Source organism: Rhodnius prolixus, unplaced genomic scaffold (assembly GCF_049639745.1).
Source record: "Rhodnius prolixus isolate KJV_2025 unplaced genomic scaffold, Rpr scaffold_1, whole genome shotgun sequence".
Lineage (NCBI taxonomy): Eukaryota > Metazoa > Arthropoda > Insecta > Hemiptera > Reduviidae > Rhodnius > Rhodnius prolixus.
In genome coordinates, this window is record NW_027411581.1 from 43,127,387 (window position 1) to 43,147,096 (window position 19,710).

General features: G+C 35.4%; 1 long non-coding RNA gene across 1 annotated transcript in view; it reads left to right on the forward strand.

Moving 5' to 3' along the window:
* LOC141460202 (uncharacterized) overlaps positions 1–4,655 on the forward strand; it is a 53,021-nt gene extending 48,366 nt beyond the window's left edge. Inside the window, exons 2-3 of the long non-coding RNA XR_012461786.1 lie at positions 559–667; positions 3,963–4,655. This is a non-coding gene — a long non-coding RNA (uncharacterized lncRNA). The remainder of the gene's footprint in view (positions 1–558; positions 668–3,962) is intronic.
* Positions 4,656–19,710: the final 15,055 nt, after the last annotated feature.

Here is a 19,710-nt window from a genome sequence, read left to right on the forward strand (position 1 = left end):
CACCTGTATACATTTGGTAGTGTTAAGTTTAATCCTCCATGTTCGGCACCAAGCTTCTACAAGCTCAAGGTGTTCTTGGACAATGTTAGAGACTTGAAGAGGATCAGGGTGGGAAGATAGTATGGCGGTGGTAACAATAATAATGCTTTATTTGTAAAAAAAAGTAAATATATTTTCATTCAAAATTAAAAACATGCTACGGCATGGAAAGTACTTAGAGTAACGTGCTGTAATTATGAGGGAAGTTTAAGAAAATAAGTCAACAAAAAAGGTAAAAAAAAAAACATGAATCTAAAGAGATATCAACCAAAATATAAGTCCATTAACGAGGATGATTTAAAAAAGGAATGAATTGCAACACGTGAATGGAGGTCTAGGTTGTTGTTGTTGTTGTGGGTATCTATGTGTGTCTGTGTTTGGGTATGATGATCATTGAAATGATGATGACAATAAATGCAGGCAGGATGAGCGAGAGAGAGAATGATGCTGGATTAGTTAAGCAGGCGAATGATCTACTCATTAGAGGCCACTAAGTTGCTTCTTTCTTTTTTTTTATAGACAAGTAGAGGCAGTCTACAAGTATGGTGATGACTTGCCGTAACGGGCCTTACTGGAGTACAAGGGATTTGGAGAGTCGTAGCGGCCAGTGTGTGCAGAGTTCAGTAAGGCAAGTAATGTTGTCGTCATTAGTGAAGCTGTCACAGACCCAAGATTGATCCTTCCCCAACAGGACTATCCACTCTTTCTCCACCAGGACTTGTGCTTCGTGCACTAACACTTCACATACAGCACTGTCATCTTTTATTCTCTACACATTTCTCCATGCTTCCCAGTATTTATAATCTGAATCCATATTTACGGATTTACTGGATTATAAAGATAAATTGCTTCTCCTCTTTCTAACTTTTTAAAACAACACCCAATTAATACAGACTTGGAACTTCCTGCGTTTAAGAACCCATTCTCGCTTGTCTTACTATCCTGCCCTCCAATTAACCTTGAAATCATTTTTAAAAGACAATCTTTCACTAAATATTCTTCTTGCGCTAAATATTCCACCACTTGATCATAAGCAACTCTTGCCCAGATAATTTATTATTATTTTATTTATTTACAAGATCTTAATAACAAACGACTGACATGCACTTCTATACTAAAATTTACCAGGACGTACGGTATTGAACTGTGGGGTTCAACGAAACGCTCCAATCTTCAACGAATTCAATCTTTTCAGTCTAAAATTCTCCGCACTATCGTTAACGCTCCATTTTACGTTTCAAATCTAACTATCCACACAGACCTGGAAATTCCGTTTGTTGGTCAGGTTGCAAAAACTCGCTATAAAAGTTTTCATCAGAACTTGCACTCTCATTCCAATCCTCTTGTCTGCCATTTATCGTGTCATCATCTTCCAGATCATCTTCCCAGACGATTAAAACGCCGGTAGCTCGCGATTTTTTCTCTTCTGAAGAGAGTAGCTAATCCTGGAGACGACCTAGGGGGTGTTATCACTGGGTAACTTCTCTCCTCAAGTAGTGAGTTTTAGTGGTATCAGTTATTGTCACTTACTAATAGTGTATCTAGAGCGCTGGTGCAACTTAACAAATGAATTTAAAAAAAAAATTTACATGCTTATAGTTAAATACCATCAGCTGGGAGTTGTAACAATGTACAAAAAGTAAAATAAAATTGTATTAATCCAGTAGTAATGGAAAGGAAAGTGGAAAACAAAAACCTAAACTCATTGACTTGATAAAGGAAAATAACCAGTGCCTTAATTAGTCAGACACAATTTACTCATCAACTGTTATCACTCTGAGCTGCAGAGCTTGGTACTTAAAATTGTAAATTTCGATAATTTGATTCACAACTTGACAAACTCATCATTTATTGAACCATTTGGAGACTGATATGAGTTAAGAAAATGACTTCTAATGGACGAAAGTGAGGTACATTCGAAAAGGAATTGAAAAACCAAAAGTCGTACATTATTCAGAAATTATTTTGGTTGGTTTAGAGAGTAGTTTTTATAGTAAAAGTAGTAGTTTGTTGCAACTTGCCAAGTAGTCGCGGCTAGTTTAATTTCTCTGACTGAATTCGAGTTGTTTTATTCCTCACGTCCTCACGTTTTATGGAGTTACCATTTGCGACAAACGTTTTTGTCTAAAAACGGGTCTGAAAAAAACTATTTTTGCGTTTTAAGTCTGTCTCTATCGCAATTCATTCTCACCTAGGGTAATTTGAGTCTAAAGAAATTTTTTTAAAACATTTATCAGTAGCTAAATGCTACTGTTATAATAAATATATTACATAGCAAATCTTAATCCGTTCGCCATTTCAGCCTCATGTATCATAGCGGCTGCCATTCATTAACTATTTCTCAAGCAAAAAGGGTCAAGTGTCACGTGCCTTCCGGACTAATTACTATTCTTTCCCTTTTCCAAAAGCTTATCCAGCGCGCCCTCTATAGATTAATTATTTTTACTAAAGATCACAACACTAATCACACATGACTCAAGTTCGAAAACTGATATTAATGGTATAGGGACTGAAGTCCAGTGGAGATGGATTGTGAAAGGGTTGAAGCGAGGTCAGAGCTGGCCATCCATAAATCTTCTTGTCCATATATCCCATGACCGTCGTGTACGCAAATATTGATGTTTTATGAGAGTTTAAATAGTACATTTAAATTTATCTACACTTACAAAAAACTTCCTTATCGACTATTGATTTGGTTTAATAAAAGTGAATTTCCAATTTATACAAATTCAAGGCGCAGAATATTCGTCAGATTTCACATTTCCTTTTATCTGTTGGGTACTTCTTAGGATAAAGTCACAGTAATATCCTCTGTCTTCTCAATTTCATCATTCTTAACACAGAGTGCATCTCAAACTAGATTACATGATTAACGTATTCTCAATCACTTATATCTAAAACGCAGAGTGGGAGGTAGTATTGTTTTCACAGGTTGTAGAACGGAGAGGGGAGAGTGCCAAAAATGCCTCTGGTGGGACTAAGCGTCTGGCGTACCTCTAATCTGAAGTGTCAAGCGTAGGTGCATCACTGTCCAGCTATCTCTAGTGCACAGCCTTACCTTACAGTATAGCTAGCTACCTGAGGAAAAACAACTATAGCAACCTACTTAGAAAGAAAATCCAGTCTCACGCGAGTGCCTGCAGAAGTATCGCAGCTACCAAACAAAACGAACAATAACATCATAAATCTAATCTCAAATAGTAAAAAATCCTTCATAGGACAGGTGGGGTCCATCTTACTTGAGGACATACATATTCCAGACGGTACGCCAGTAGTTGGTTCAAAACCTATGGGGAATAAGGCTCCTAAGCCTGCCAACCTGTTCTCTTCGTTACCCGTATTTGCCTAACGTCCCAACACCCAGATTAGAAGATGATCTTTAACAGTAGAGAATTAACAGACTTCGCTAACCTACCAAACAGATTACTGAGCTCTTGGCTCGAGCGAACTGAACACTTAGTTCCGTATAAACACATTTCTTTTATAGTTCTTCTCATTTGGTAAAAAAGTATTGTAATTATGTCAAAAACCTAGCAACCCAGTCCCTTTGCCGGAACTACCACTGAGCGGATTTATTACTTTTTTAGGTTTTATTAAAAAATGGCTCCAACGATTCCCTTTTAACTATTTACACTCTATAAACAAAATGACCGCCATAATCTCCAGAAATCCATCTCAAGCTCATTATGTATATGTATCATTATTTATTTGGAAAATGTATTTACAGTTTACTTCCCACAAATGCTAAATTCATTTTCTTCAATCTTCCGAAACACTATTGGGTTCCTGTAGCTCTGAATTATGTATTCTGTCTGTCTTAGGAGAGTAAAAATTTACGTTATATGCTCTTATTATGGTACAAGTGAAAATATTAGTTGTTTCCAAATTTCTGTAAATGATGTACAAAAAATGTTTCTTCTTAGGCCTTGGACATGATTGTGGAAGGGCTTTTCCCAAATGGAAAACTGAGGAAAGTTTTATTCACCAAAACAAATAAAATCATTTTAAAAAACTAGTAAAAAATTAATGATGATCAAATATTATTTAGGGGACATTCAAAATTAAAATGAATACATGCATGGTTGAAAAGGAATCATGGGTAAAAAAATAATCGCGACTCGCCAGTGAAGGGAGTTCACCTCATCTGTCATTCAGACAGAGGGCAACTGCTTAATGAATAGCCTTTCTTTGTTTTTGCCCATATTCTGCATGTTTTCCCTTACAAAGAGGAAACCGTCCTAAGACTAATGGAGCGTACAACTTTAAAACAAGAACATGATACCGCAAGTTAGACCAAGAGAATATGTTCTCGCAGTTACTAAAGGATGTCCGTTTCTAGGCCAATCCCGCTGGCTAAATGTTTGCTACTACAGCACTGTAATAATTACCCGGAACTGACCGGAAACACGTTCATCCCCTGCAGGGAGGAGCAGTAAATGCAGAATTCCCTTGTTATAAATTACATCCTTTGTGGGTTACCCTTTTTAGATAAAGCACTGGATGGACAAGCGGATTTCCCTTTGTAAATATATTAACCAAAGACTGAAGTACATTGTAATAACTTAAAATAATAATCATTTATAATTTTTTTGTTAATATAAAATAAATTTTCAACTCAGAGAAAAATGTATGAAAAATTATTTTAAATATTTTCTCTCCGCATTTCATGAAACTTTACCACGTTTCATTCCTTCATTCTAGCTGCAGGTTTTTCCTCTCCTTTTTTCCCTGCATTCCTATCCTACTCACTTAACCTTTATCGTTCCTCACTTATTAAGAAGGTTAAAATTTATTATACATTTACACTTCTGTACTTAAGGCGCCGCGATAGCCGAGCGTTTAAGACGCGAGACCTGCAAAGCTAATTGTGGTACTGGGTCCGATTCCCCGGTCTTAGGCCGCGGATTTTATTTAGAGGTTAATAAAAGAAATTTACAGTAAAGTATGTTAGCTAGTCACCTCCGTCCACGACACCTAATTGGTAGTTGGACGTAAAGCCCGCCTGAAAAAATAGGCAATTATTTAATTCATTTCATTAATTTAAACAAACTTTTTTTTTTTGACTAGCGATTCTTTGCGACTTAATCCTTAAAAAGGAAAAAATTGTGACCAATTTACTCTACATGAGTAGCCATTAAAAAAAACTCATTATGCTTGTACATGAAACTCTTGAAAGGAAGAAACTGAAATTCAATTTGGGTCTGTAGAATTACTTCTTGAGTTCAAGAGATCATCACTATGTACTTCAAAGAGATCCTGAGCCTTTCCACAGAGTTTACTCGAACAAGAAGAAGAAGAAGTAGATCTAATTAGCTTAAAAAAAGAAGAAGGATAATCTAGTAACTTCTTGTATCTTTAATTTTTTTACCTAATTTTAGGTTTTTGTTAATTAAGGTATTAAAGAAGTGAAGTACGAAGCATTTTATTATTATAATTAGGCTTTCCTTACAGCTTCATTGCTTAATTAAGGTAAGAGTCAAAATTATACAAATCCACGTCCGTCATGTAAATACAAAGAAAACATTATGATTCGCCCGAATTTCTAAACCACAGTAAGTAATAAAAATATTAGAACTACATTCGGTTTAAAATTAATATTTTTTCCTCTTTAAGTGAACCCCACTCCTACTGTTCTGCCACTACATCGATTAGACGAATAAATAATAAGGAAATATTTTTCTGAATACTGTAATAACTATGTAGCCTAGAATTTTTGGAATCAGCTACAGTATATTTTAGTATTTATACAACAGTTGTACGTGAAGATGCGCTAAAATAACAAAACACTGGATTTTCACAAAAATTTCATGTAAACTCTGACTGTGAAAAACATCCTGTATATAAATTCTAAATAAATTATTAAATTAAGTGTAAACCCTTCGTCTCTATTGATTGCTGACTCTGTTTAAGTCAGTGCAGAAGTCTGCGTAGCTGCATTGTATGGACACCCTGCCTTATACTTCGGGTTAAAGTAGTGGTCTACAAACTAATTAGTCAACAGAGCCAAATTTTTTGAACTTACTGTACAGATTGGTACATTGTTATTAACTTAATTAGGCTACTCCTAAGCTGATCTTCGCTTAAAAAAAGTCCTCAGTCTGATTGAGGTAGGTTCGCTGAGGTCGACTCCTTCCAACTTGTCTATCCACACTCCTCTTGTATACTTGGTTCGTCTATCTCCTCTCGTTCATTCTCTCTAAATGTCCAAACCATCTCCAACTTACCCTCTCAATCCTCGACTTCTTTCACTCCACAATCCTCTCTAAAATTAATTTAATAAACATAACCTAAAGTTATACGAGGTCTTAGTTATGTTAGAGGCACGTTGAATAAAACTTAGTAGCATACTTAATAATGATATTATTTATTTATAACATTAAACTGTTAGGTATCCATAACATTAGATCATGACAATGACTGACAAACACTAATGTCAACAACGGCCTTGCATCTCCTTGAACAGTTTGTCCAAGTAAGTCAGGTTTGCATGTTGTTATTTTTAGGCACGATTCCAAGATCTCATCAATAAGGTCACTTCTTAATTTAACTCTTGATAGGGTCCTTGCGTGAAAATGATTGTGCGCATGAAGACTCGAATAAAAAAGAACAACAAACGCTAGTTTTTTCAGCTGATAATATGAATCAGGAATACAATTCCTGGTGTTAAAAATCAGCATACCTTCCTTTTTCAGATCTTTCAAAATAGACCATGTGAACTAAGTTCATATTTGTTTGGTTTTTTTTAACAATATTTCTACATCAGCTCAAAGACGTTCAAATTTTGGAGCTTCACAATTTTTTCCGTTTTGTGAATCCAGCAATTGCATTTACAAGTTGCCAATGTCAATATTGAAGCGAGAAAAATTCAGTTCTATGATAGTAGCACTAAGTGGGTTTCTAACACAGGATGACGAGGCTTTTTGCTGTATCTGAATTCCTGAATCCTGTTGAAGCGGCGCGGGTGGCATGTACTCGAGAGTAACAGGTGATATACTCACACTTGCTTACCGCCATTTTGAATAGAATCATTATCTAAATGAAACTTAAGCAATAAAGGAAATTTATTAACAAGTATTATCGATGCAATTAAGAAAATTGCACTGTAATACCTCGCAATGCATTATGTGCTTATAAATTGCAATAATTATCTTCTGCTCGATCGCGACTCCCAGCCCGTCATGTATGATCATAAAAAAAAGAAAACAACCATAAAGTTTACGATAAATCACCCTCGAGGGATTCAATAAATGTAATACATAATACATTCTCTCCTACACTTACCAAGATATTTCCGCTCTTGTATTCAGCGTTAACCTCGAACTCATTTAATTATTCAGTGAACAATCTATTCCCCCGCTTTCAGACCACAATCAATGATAAATCTATTGCCAGAACATCGAATGCAGTGGGTTTTATTTTTGAAATCAAATGGAGTGCGGTCTCTAGCCATGTTTCACACCGACCATAATGACAAATATTTTTAGTTCGACTATGGCTGGTCTGCATTAGGTTTTACTTAATTAATGGTGACTACTTACAGAAAGGGAGGTTCTACATTAATGTCAAGCTGATGTATTTGTCTTGCTAGAGTAGCTTCATTAGATCAAAGGAATCAGAATGGTAAGAAATGTAATGAAAAAAAAGAGAATAGATTGCTAACTACGAATTGGTTGAGAACGTTTAAAATGTCATTAAGGGTATAGAACAGACCGGTATCGCTTCACTTAATGAAGATATTGCGTGCTCTAATCTCGAATCAACTAGCATCAATTTACTTGAAATGATGCTAAAAAATTGTCCATTATTTATTTAATAATTATAAAATAAGGAACACGCATTAATTTTTATCTTTTTATTTCTTTATTTGATTTTAATCTTCAATTAGATCATTCTTTTGAACGAAATTTGATTTTAATATTCTGTCGCTTTCTTGATAAGAATGGCGTACAAGAAGCAAAGGGGCGTGGTCACAAAATACCTAATCCATCTACGTTTTTACGCATATATAATGATTCTCATTAAATGGTAATGTGAACTATGACGGCATGTCTTTGTAGGAGATTTCTTGATCTCTTTTCCCATTCTTTACTCTCAATAAATCGAAAGCCACGCCTCTATCCTAGAACCTCTAACCTAGGGAACTTGCCATTTTGCTGCTCTCGTTGAAGCAGTCTCTACGTAACTATAAAAGCCAGTTTAAGTTCTCTAAACGGGCCTTTAAGCCACTTCGACTGTCCAAGTGTAGTTTGTGTGATCAAAAATGGATTTCTTTTGGGACGTCTTGATCCAAGAAGAAGTGGCTGGTCAACTATTTACTACAGAACACCACTTATCTAGTGACAAATCATTCAGATAAATTATCTCTTCCCAAATTTTTAATAAACCTCTGTCCACTTTATGCATATGAAAAACTTCTCTGCATGCTTCCAACAGTTCAAGCCCAGCCGACTGGGCGATTTCCAGTTTAGTGCACATTTTCTGTTTGCCCATCAGATAAAAAGTACGACAAACGGATATTAACAGAGTGTTCGGCTTGGTGGTTTGTAACGTACCACAATCCTGGGTAATTAACAAGAGATGACAAGGGAATGATGGCGATGTGCTGAATGTTTTAGGGATGTTTGGTAGAAGAGGTAAGTCTACCCTGGTGAATACAGGCTCCTGGTTATCTGTTATTGACAGATGCAGTGCGGCATGTCAGTCCGGTCAGCCAAATATATAGTGGAACGGGAGGAGGGATGATGAGGCTGTGGAAGAGAAAGGACATTACAGATGCATCAGGCCGGGTAATAACTTGCATTAAGCTTGGTGCGGGTGAACGAGTGAAAGGGGAATATGCATTCTGAGTTATTGGCCCTGTAGCTAGTGTGACACGAACCGGGGATTACTCTGAAATATGCAGTCTCGTTACTGGCCACCACTCTTCTCTTCAGCTCCACTCATAACTTTGGCGTCCAGAAAGCACAGATTATAATTAATAACTAAGTCGATGTTGAGCGCGCACTCTATGTTACGTCATAAAATGAATGTTGAGTTATTAATAAATACTAATGCTAGCAACAAGAACTGTAGCCGGTCATACATTTTTTCTCATCCAGAGGGGGGAAATATATATAAATAATTTAAAAAGAATTACACTTTATAATTTTCATAAAACTGTAAAAGATCTTGTTTAAACATGTTATGACCGTTTTTCAATCCAGTATCAATTCTGAACTTCTCAAAACATTAATCGCTCAAAAAAATATATATTGAAAAAAAAGAATGGAATCAAATTATTGATAAAAATGGGTAAGAGGAACAATTGCGAAATTGCTAATGATGGGTCTAAACTCAAACATTGTTGAAGTTTAAGATCTAAACAAGAAGGAGTCTACCTGCTGATGATCGCGAATTGGTGATTATACTTCTAAAATCTGGCCGATTACAGTTTATCAGATCCATATCTATAGCCCATTAGTTTCAGGAGCGCAAGCTGTTAGCCTTGCAGTCAGACAACATTGGACAGTAAGCTGCACAGCTCTCAGCATGAGTAAATCTAGGAACATCTCACGCCTTCCACGGAAAAATTAAATAAGCCATCCACACTAAAATCTTAGCAAATCCTCAAATGCAATTATTTTTATGTTCGTTCAATGGCAATTTGTTTCTGCAACTCATTAATTACTAAAATTTACTGCAGTAATCTGCAAAATTTATGCAGACAAAATAATTATTTTCATTCTCGGTGGATGGAGAGAGTGTGTTGACCCTTTTAAAGAAGAAGAAGACGCTGTCATCTCTACCGTGAAATATTACTGCATCAGAAATTCCATCCCTCGTCCTGACAACAGAAGAAAGAGCGACAAGCGTCCTGGACATAATATAATTACTATGGCTTTGTCCCATTACCTCCTCCAAACTAGCGGCCTGCTTTCTTCAGGAAACCTGGACATTGGTATTCAATCATTGGCAGCATACGTACACAGACATTTTGTAAATAGAAATGGTCTTCCCATCCTACCAATAAATCATTTAAAGTTTCTGTGGTGACGACTCCACTTTGGTTCTCTTTTATTCTGTTCTCTTCTGCTTTATTTCGGCTCTCGCTGATCACTATTCCAGAAGATGAATAACGCCGTTATTATTTATTGTTGTTAATTATTCATCAACATAGGAAATGGAAAAAATATTTCTTTTTCTTTTTTAACTAATGAATCTTGGGCTGTAATTTTACGGTCCCCTCTATGAAGAACTATTTTTTTATTAATTTTGCCAAAAAATGACATAAGACATGTCTCTAAATAATGGGCAGATTGTCATGCTCAATTTCGTAAAGGGAGTTCAAACTTAAATCATTAATGATTGTTTAACATGACAATCACTGTTTCGAGTACCATCAAGTTGCTGTGGCTAATATCAAGCCAGAATCATGAAAAATTGACTGAAAATACTAGTGTGAACCATTCTATTTAGATTGTCTATACGAGGGTCGTTTGAAAAGTCCGTGCAAAGTCAGAGAGATAGCACCACTGTCGCGTATCGAGGTTATGTTTAGTTAGTAGCATTTCTTGGAAGAACACACACCAAGTTTCAGCCAGATCGGTCTATTTCTTTGTGTTTGGCATTCGTTTGAATCGAGGAAGTCGAGTGATTTTCAAAAAATGGACGAAAAAGAATTTCGTGTGTTGATTAAACACTACTTTATGAAAGGCAAAACACCTCAGGAGACTAAAGAGAAGCTTGATAAACATTATGGTGACTCTGCACCTTCGATTAGAACAGTTTATAAGTGGTTTCAAAATTTTCAGAGTGGCCATATGGGCACAAGTGACGCTGAACGTTCTGGACGCCCTGTTGAGGTTACTACTCCAGAAATCATTGATAAAATCCATGATATGGTGATGGATGACAGAAGAGTGAAGGTGCGTGAGATTGCTAGTGCTGTGGGCATCTCGAATGAACGGGTACATAATATTTTGCATCAACATTTGGACATGACAAAGCTATCCGCAAGATGGGTGCCGCGATTGCTCACGCTTGACGAAAAACGAAATCGTGTGAAGTGTTGCAAGGACGGTTTGCAGCTGTTCCAGAAGAATCCGCAGGATTCTCGTACTATTGCTAGGTTGTCCTCGTATTTATCTTATTCCGTGAGCATGATTATGCCGCAACTTCAAAGTTTGTCTGCCAAAGACAGGTGTTGATTTCTCTGCCAGTCTGAGCTCAATTCTTGACAGCCTCTTTCGACCATCATCCCGCTTCTTCTTTGGTTTCTCTCTAGATCTGTTGTCTACAAATTTTGTCTCAAACTCGAATGAAATTATCTACTCTAGTTATGTGGTCGAACAATCTTAGCCGGTTAAATTCAACTTATTTCGGGTTGATTCTTTACAAATTTTTCGGATCATTGTATTTCTGACATTGACCAATAGCTGACAAATTATTTAATATTTTTTTTTTGGGATGAGATTTTATTAATTTTGTTTATTTCAAAATTCATTTGCTATATCTTATTCTAATTACAAGCCGATTTAATTTTCGTTTTAATGCTTTAGATTTTATTTAATTTTTGCGATCTTTATTTTTTATTTTATGATTTTTTAATTAGTTTCTTGCCTTAACGAATGGTCTTTTTTACTTTTAAATATTGTGTTAATTATTCTTTCTTCAAATTTGAAATTTAGGCTTAAAGCTAGCCTGAAAAAATAGGTATAGCTCCACTTTTTTATCATTATGCTGTGCATTTCATGGTTGATCTGAACAAAAAATGGTAGAAGAAAAATTTGATGCCTGTCACCTCTAGTTTCAGAATATGTGACATGATTTTAGATTGCTGATCGCGTACGCGGCAGACGCGTGTCCAAAAGTGAGGGTTCGCAGTTAACCCATTTTCATATACACAGTTTTAAAGAGTATAAAAAGTTATGAAAGAAACCAGAAATCTTAGTTCGATATCTTCAAAATTAAAGGTGCTGGGTCATTTCAAAATATGATATTTATTAATCATATTTTAATTTTGTAACTTGTTATCAAAGAGAAATATAGAATACGCGATAGGTCATTTTTATGTATTTTAATGCATGAAATGCATTTGAGCCGTCTTAAAATGAATTCCCTGTATAAATAGAAGCTTGCATTTAATTTGGCTGTTTAATAATTTTGTGCATGTGTTTCTAGACTAGGACGGATTTGCTTAAGGCTAGTAGATAATATTGCTCTCGACCAGCCTTAAGGTTCGTAGAACTTTTATTATTTGTCGTTTGTTAAACTTATACTTTATTAAAATGAAATGATATCTACAAAATTAAGCTAGACATTGCTGGCATGGCACCACTCTTTCTTTGAAATACCTCTAAGACTTTGTACTCGTTAGAGATTTGGTCAAAGTAAATCTCTAATCTTGATATCAGCTTTCATGTTTAATGCGATATTGTATAATTTTAAACAGTACTTTACAAGCACAAAAGTTGAAGTGGCATCAAGGTAATAATGTTGGCTGTACTATCTCCTCAAGCGTTTTGTTTGCTTCTTCCAAACATGACATTACCATTTTGTGAAATCTTATATTGCAGTTTACTGGGGAAAAAAAGGAAAAAAAGCTTTTATCAAAAAGAAAGGGTTGAAACAAAAGAAATGCGATAATGATAAAGATAGCAAACATTACAAGGGTTCGGATATTGTAGAGCCCTTCAAAGTAGCTTTTCCTCTATTCCTGCTTCACCATCAATGGACTGTAGGACATTAACGTTAACTCGGCAAGCATCACCTACATTAATGAATTCTCAACCCTTATTAAAAAAATAAAAAAGTCCTTCTCTTTTTTAAAAAGTACTTCAGCCAAACTGTTGGCCTTTATTAACACTTACTTTACCCTGGTAGTATTGTTTCATGCGTTACACACTAGACTTTCAAAATCAAGATCGTGCAGAGACAACTTTAACCCTGCATGTAATACTCATATACAGCAGGTAAAGTGATCCGATTAAAAATTACATGATAACAAAACCTGTCCGGCATAGCCTACGCAAAACGTAAACCATAGAGGCACAAGAAAAAAGAAATCAGCCAGCCAGTGCTGACATTCTCTAGAATTTCAATGGTTGAAATTATCTACGACAGAAGTTCAGGCCATTGTTGATCGTGGGTCTTGGTGGATTGTCATGATGGGTTTTATGGGAAAGAGTCCTGAATACCTGGACCACTTAGTTTATGGTTGAGGAATTCGTTTAGATCTTTGAGTGAATGGCATACGCTGTAACATTTTTTTTTTTCAGTTCAGTCAATTGCTTGAGTTTGGGCTGTTTTTATTTGTTTCTTTCATCTTGACAACCATTTCATTGACTCAAATTAACAAATGGCAAGAACAATATTCTCTCCTTACCTGCATTGTATTTAAATTTGAAATCTCATCCCTTAAAACAAGGCAACATGGACAGAGAAGTACTTATAATCCTGGAAGCTTAACAGACATAATTTCAATCTGGGTAAAAGGAACGTGGCTTAAGACCGATCCTTGTGGAAGACCCTGCTAAGTGAGCAGCGGCAGCGTGAACCCACAGAAAAACCTTAGATCCAAGAAAGGTTTATGCTGATTTCAAAGACGCCATGACTCTTATGAGGTGGTTGATCACCTTCACCCAACCAACGAGATTCTAGAGAAAAGAAGATACCACACTGTAAAGTTGCAATTGTATCTTGCCATCCAACAAAAACTAACTGTAAGTGCTGTATAAACTAAATTGGAACCATGAAGATCGTAGAGTCACGTAATGGCAGTAAAATTAAGATATAAAACTGAGTTAATCCATTCTAGGCGAAGGAAGGCCTCTTGTTAAAGCTGGAGCTTTCGTGAGTATAGTACGCCACCAGCTGCAATAAATCATAGCCTAACATTTGTTCTAACCATAACTCTGAGGAGAGTACTATAAAAAGACACATTTTACTCAATTATAGAAACATTTGCGGAAATATTTATATAATAATTTTTAGATTTTAGCTGATAATTAAGAATAGTTCCAGAAAACGGAATTGTTACGAAGGGTTAACAATTACGAAGGTAATTGTTTCCAATAGGGGGACTATTATATATATTTTTTATTTTGACTTAATATTGATAAATTTGTTCAGAATGAATCTTTACCAACAATAAGCAGGACTGTATTTGTAATTTGCCAGAATATTAGTTTTTTTTTTTTAATTAAAGCAATTTTTTGTTAATGTATTACAGACAGCAGCCTTTTTGACTTTGGTAATTGCCTGTTATTAGTTATGTGTAGTGACTAACTCAGTCTGGCCATTGTTTTGGTATTTCCGTTTCATGTTAAGCGTCGCTACACTTCAGAATGATCAATCGGTGCTAAAAATAATTATGAATTAATTCCTGGTTTGCGAACTTCTTTTTTTCATGAAACAACTTTTAGTTCATTTTTTTTATTATTATTATTCATTAAAATATGTAACACAATTAATTTCATTGTTCACGTGTTATTGATTCTTAGCTGTTAATACCTGGATCTAGCAGAGAATTAGGAGCATTCTTCTTTTCCAATAGTTTTCGTCTCAAAGTCCCCTCATCCTCTTTATCATCTTCGGCAGTTTCAATTTTTTCGTAGATTGTGCATAACCAAATAGACCAAATTCTGTCTATTTGCATTTACATCCTTTGCCTTCCCATTGTCATTTTATACGTCGACTTCTTTTTCCTTACTTGTATCCATTGTAAGTAACTTTGTTACTTTAATGATGTACAACTTTGCAATTTTTCTCAACGGTTTGCTTCCGTTTCTTTGTTTTCTTCGTTTTTTTTATCTATTATTTCATCGCCATCATTCGCCTTCTCTAAGAATTAACCTTTTAGAGACCAAGTTACTACTGCAAAGCTGGCTATCAATGTTACCGCTGTGTATTAATTTTCTTTATTTTGAAAGAATAATTAGTTCTTAATTCTTCCTCACTATTGGTAATTCCCCTTAGGAAAAATCCATGACACTCTGATTTTAATGAATCCAAATTTAAGAGCACCTCTTTTAAATTTTTTTTTATTTAACATATAAACCTGTAAAGTACATAGATGTAAATGTAAATCTAGAATAGTAGATAAAATAGTTTATCTGTAAGAAAGAGATTCTGGACTCGAACAATGAAAGAAATAAAATACCGATCTCATCAGGAATCGAGTCTCAACGCAACAATTATCAACGTTTGAAACACATAATTACTTTTCGCATTTAAAGTGAATGCATTTAGGGATGGGAAAGCTGGTCTCTGATTGAAGAACTCTTGTTAGAGGTTCCGCCATTGCATGTTTGATGTTTTGCTCAGCATCTGCGTTAAGAAATGCGACTTTACTAAAAGAATATTTCATTTTATGGCAGTTTCAAATTACTCCCACTAATTTCGCTCATCATCATTCACTAGGGACTCGCTTGTGTATTTGAATTTAATCACTGAAAATGGATTTCTGCAGGTTTTCGAAGAAACTACTATATCATACATCCCTCCACAGCTAAAGAAACACTTTACGTGCTGCATAACGTCCTAGTTTTAGTGAAAATTAATCATTAATAAGGAGACAACTCATCTTTGCAATAACATAACTATAACGTACAAACTTTTCTAAATTTGGGAATTTTTAATTAAACACCCAAACCCAATAACAAATCTTAAGATTGTTTGCTTCATTGATCTTTAAACCCATCAACGTAGAAAAATATTTGTGGAGCTTGGATTTCCTGACTAAGGGAAGATTCAGAAGCAAAAATCTGAGAGAATTCTAGAAGCTTCTTGTTCTGAGAACAGACTTTCAAAGCCGCCAAATTTTTTGCTCACTTATTGGCGTTGTAGGTGAACTCCAAAATCCTGGAGTTTTTTTAAATATTATATACATTGACTGAGACCAAAAATTCTTTCTGTGATTATTAACCATTTTTACTTGATACCGAGCAGAATTCCTTTATTAGCCATTTCTTTCGATTACCGGGCAGAATTTGCATAATTCCAGTTCACTATGACAAACTTTCACTAGAGAAAAAGTGTCCGTATGATATTAAGTATTAATTTTTTAAAAAATAATCGGGTATGGGTGTTCAAAGAGTTGAATCTGGAATGATGACCGATCAGTCACTAGTTCAGAGACTTGGGGGCTAGTGTAAAGCATTCCTCCTGTGAAATAATAAATAAGAAATGTCGCCTAGATAGATGCATACCGTACATTCTCTAAGTATAACATAAAGGTCACCGCTGGCTGGATGGTCACAAATCTGAACAGAGGTCATTACCCTCGAACATTGTTCAATTTATATACGAATGTAACAGCTAATAGATTCAGGTATGTTTAGAATGTCCCCCTAGTGATGGGGTGATCTGTGGGCCTATAGGAGAAGTTATGGTCCATCAATCCACTTCTTTACCACACTCCATCGCATCATCATCATTATCATTACAATCGTTCAACTACCGCATTTATATAGGCAACATCTTTTGTCTACCTACTCTTCCGCCACACAACTCCCTGATCTTGCATTAATCAAACGCACACACAGCGTAACCTTTATACGTCTCCTATAAAACCATGTTCTTTCTTGACATTACAAACATCTAACAAGATTTTGATAAATCCTCATACCTCTGTTGTCAACTTTACCAACAACCCATCCACTGTAATCATGCATATCCTCTAAAGATATCTTCAAAATTATATCTACGTGACCGGATATAATGCTATACTAGAACTATAAAAATTATTTAGAAAATGAGAGAAAACGCAGGTTTTAGGAATACAGTTAATCATTAGCCTCACGCTGAATGTGCTTACAAATACCTTTTTCTATCTTAGATAATATTATTCATGGCAGATTTATGAAATGGAGTTTTCATTCTTGAGATCCGGATGTTTTATTTGAAATCAAAATGTGCATGAAGAGACAATGCGCAACATAGTGCAGCCACGGACTGATCTTCCAGACATTTCAGGAATTGAAATCAAAACTAATACCTGAACAGTCAGAACAGAAGAAAAACCAACTTCTAATGTAACAATCTACAAAATGTTATAATTGTTAATAAGCTTTGCCCTGAAGATTACCTAGTCCTAAGGTTTGAAAGCTTGGCAACAAATTAATGAAAAGGTTATGACTGAAATTGGTAGATAATATTTTTTCCTTTTAAATGCAGAAACAATACCCAGTACCATAACACAGCAATCCTCTCATCTCAAACTTAGGGTACGTTCACAACGGAGCTATGAGCATACGATAAAAACTCTTCTTCACTACTCGACATGTTGCATGTATTACAGCTCCGTTGTGCACACTAATCAGCGATTATATTTTACTCTAACAGTTATCATCTCTGCTATCATCTATACTAACAGTTCCGATGTGAACGTACCCTTAAGCTCACCTTCACTGCCACGCAACAACACTGCAAGAAGACTGAAAATGTTATGGGCCGGGGATAACCTTGGAAATAGAACATATCAGGAATGTCATCGATTCAAGTCGATCAAGTCAATAGAACCAGTACTGCTCAATGGCAATTATCGAGTTTCGTACAGTTACTTAATCAATGAACTCACGAATTTTCCTCACCGCAGTTTACGAGATTAAATTTCCTCAAAAAATCATTTGTCGATTAGAATGAAGGTTTGAACCGATTTTTAACGAGCATAATATACCGAGAATGTCATTTTTTTTCTTTTAGTAGCGTTCTAAATGAAATATAAATACGAAGTAAAATTGTAAACTAGAATTGGGTTACAAATTTATTTATTTTGAAATTACTTTATAAAAAGTGAATAATAATGTATAAAACAGTTATAAGGTATATTCTTGATCATAAATTCTTAATTCAATTTCGTACCTCGAGCCGCGGATTCACAAGAGTGTACTGTAACCATAGGGGTGCCACGGTAGCCGAGCGTTTAGAGGCGAGACCTGTAAAGCTAATATGTATTGAGGTACTGGGTTCGATTCCCCGATCTTAGGCCTTAGATTTTATTTAATGGTTAATAAAAGGAATTTTACAGTAAAGTATGTTTGCTAATCGCCTTTGTCCACGACACCTAATTGGTAGTTGGACGTAAAAAATAGGCAATTACTTTACTGTAACCATAGAAAGTGCAATGTTAAGTCGTAAGGTCGGAATTTAAAAAACAAACATTAAAAAAAAGACCAAATCATAACTTCAGAATTATTGAGATAGAATAGCCTAGGGCCGTTTAACTCTCCTTTCACGAACTATTGCTCTTTTTGGGGGGGTAGGGGTCAATGCAGGAGCATCCTGTGCACACGAGTGGGAATGGAGGAAGTTTAGATGGCTAATTATTATTTTTATTGTATGCAGTTGGTTTATATTTTATTTAGAGTTGCGTATTGGTTGCAGTTGCAGTCAGACGATGTTTGGCTGCTAATTACTGCAGTTTCTGTATGTGTTATTATTATTAAACCAGTAATAAAGTTGTGACAGATAAATAAAAGTCTGAGGAAAGCTCGCATTGTGTTAATAAGATGTTTAAAATAAGTTGAGAATGTTACATATTTAAATTACAGTCTGAGTTCAGTCTGATATTGGCGATGAAACCAAAATGAATGTTTAAAGCTTCACGAGTCGACCATAGTCACGCACGTTATGAATTTTAATTGTAACCTTTTTACTGGCACTGATAGTACACTCATTTTGTAGCTAGCAGCTTTTATCTCCGTTTGGCATAAGAGAAACAGTAAAATACTTAGGCAGTTAAATGATGCCCATAAAGGGATAGTCATAGAAAGTAAAGGGCGTTTGGTAATGAACCAAAGGGAATGTACATAGAGCATAGTGCTTTGTAATAAACAGCAGCGTGTTAATTCCTCTGGCAATTACAAATTGATTGCAGTGTTAAAACTTGTTAAACAGCACCCTGACGGCGGAGGCGAGAAGTCAAGTTAAATTATTTAATTCTGAGGTGGATCAGATATTTTATTGCGCAGTGTTCAATTTGGTGAAGATGGTCGAGAAATATGGCTTCAATTACTCTTAATTTAAACAAACTAGATGAAAGTGGATGAAAAATTTATTTAAATTAAACATATAAATTTCATCTTATTTCAGTATTATAATAAGTTCTCTCTTTCTTGAGCAAGATTGAACTCTAAAAAGACGAGTTATTCAATTACATTGTTAATTTATAATTTAAATATTTGTAACCCCACACTAGACTTAAAAGAACAGAACTGAACAGACGCTATCGACTACTTGAAAGACTCTTAGACGATAGATCAAAACTTCCTCTGGACAACAAAAGACTGATTTATACTTCTATTTTGAAACCCATTTGGGCTTATGGAATAGAGCTGTGGGGTTGAACCAAACGCTCCAATCTCCAAAGGATTCAATCGCTACAATATAAAATACTTCGAACTATCGTAAACGCTCCATTTTATGTCTCCAACCTGACTATACACACTGACCTTAACATTCATTTTGTCACCCAAGTTGCTAAAACACGATACAGAAAACTCAAATTCAGCCTGCAATCTCATATAAATCCTCTAGCTCAAAATCTTTCTTCTAGAACTCTTCCTGACAACCCGACAAGACGTCTTAAACGTCAGTGGCCTCGTGATCTCCTCTCAAGTGAAGAGAGTGACTAACAGTCTAATGTTTTGGAGTGTTACCACTGCGGTAACTTCTCCACTCATTTACTTCTAC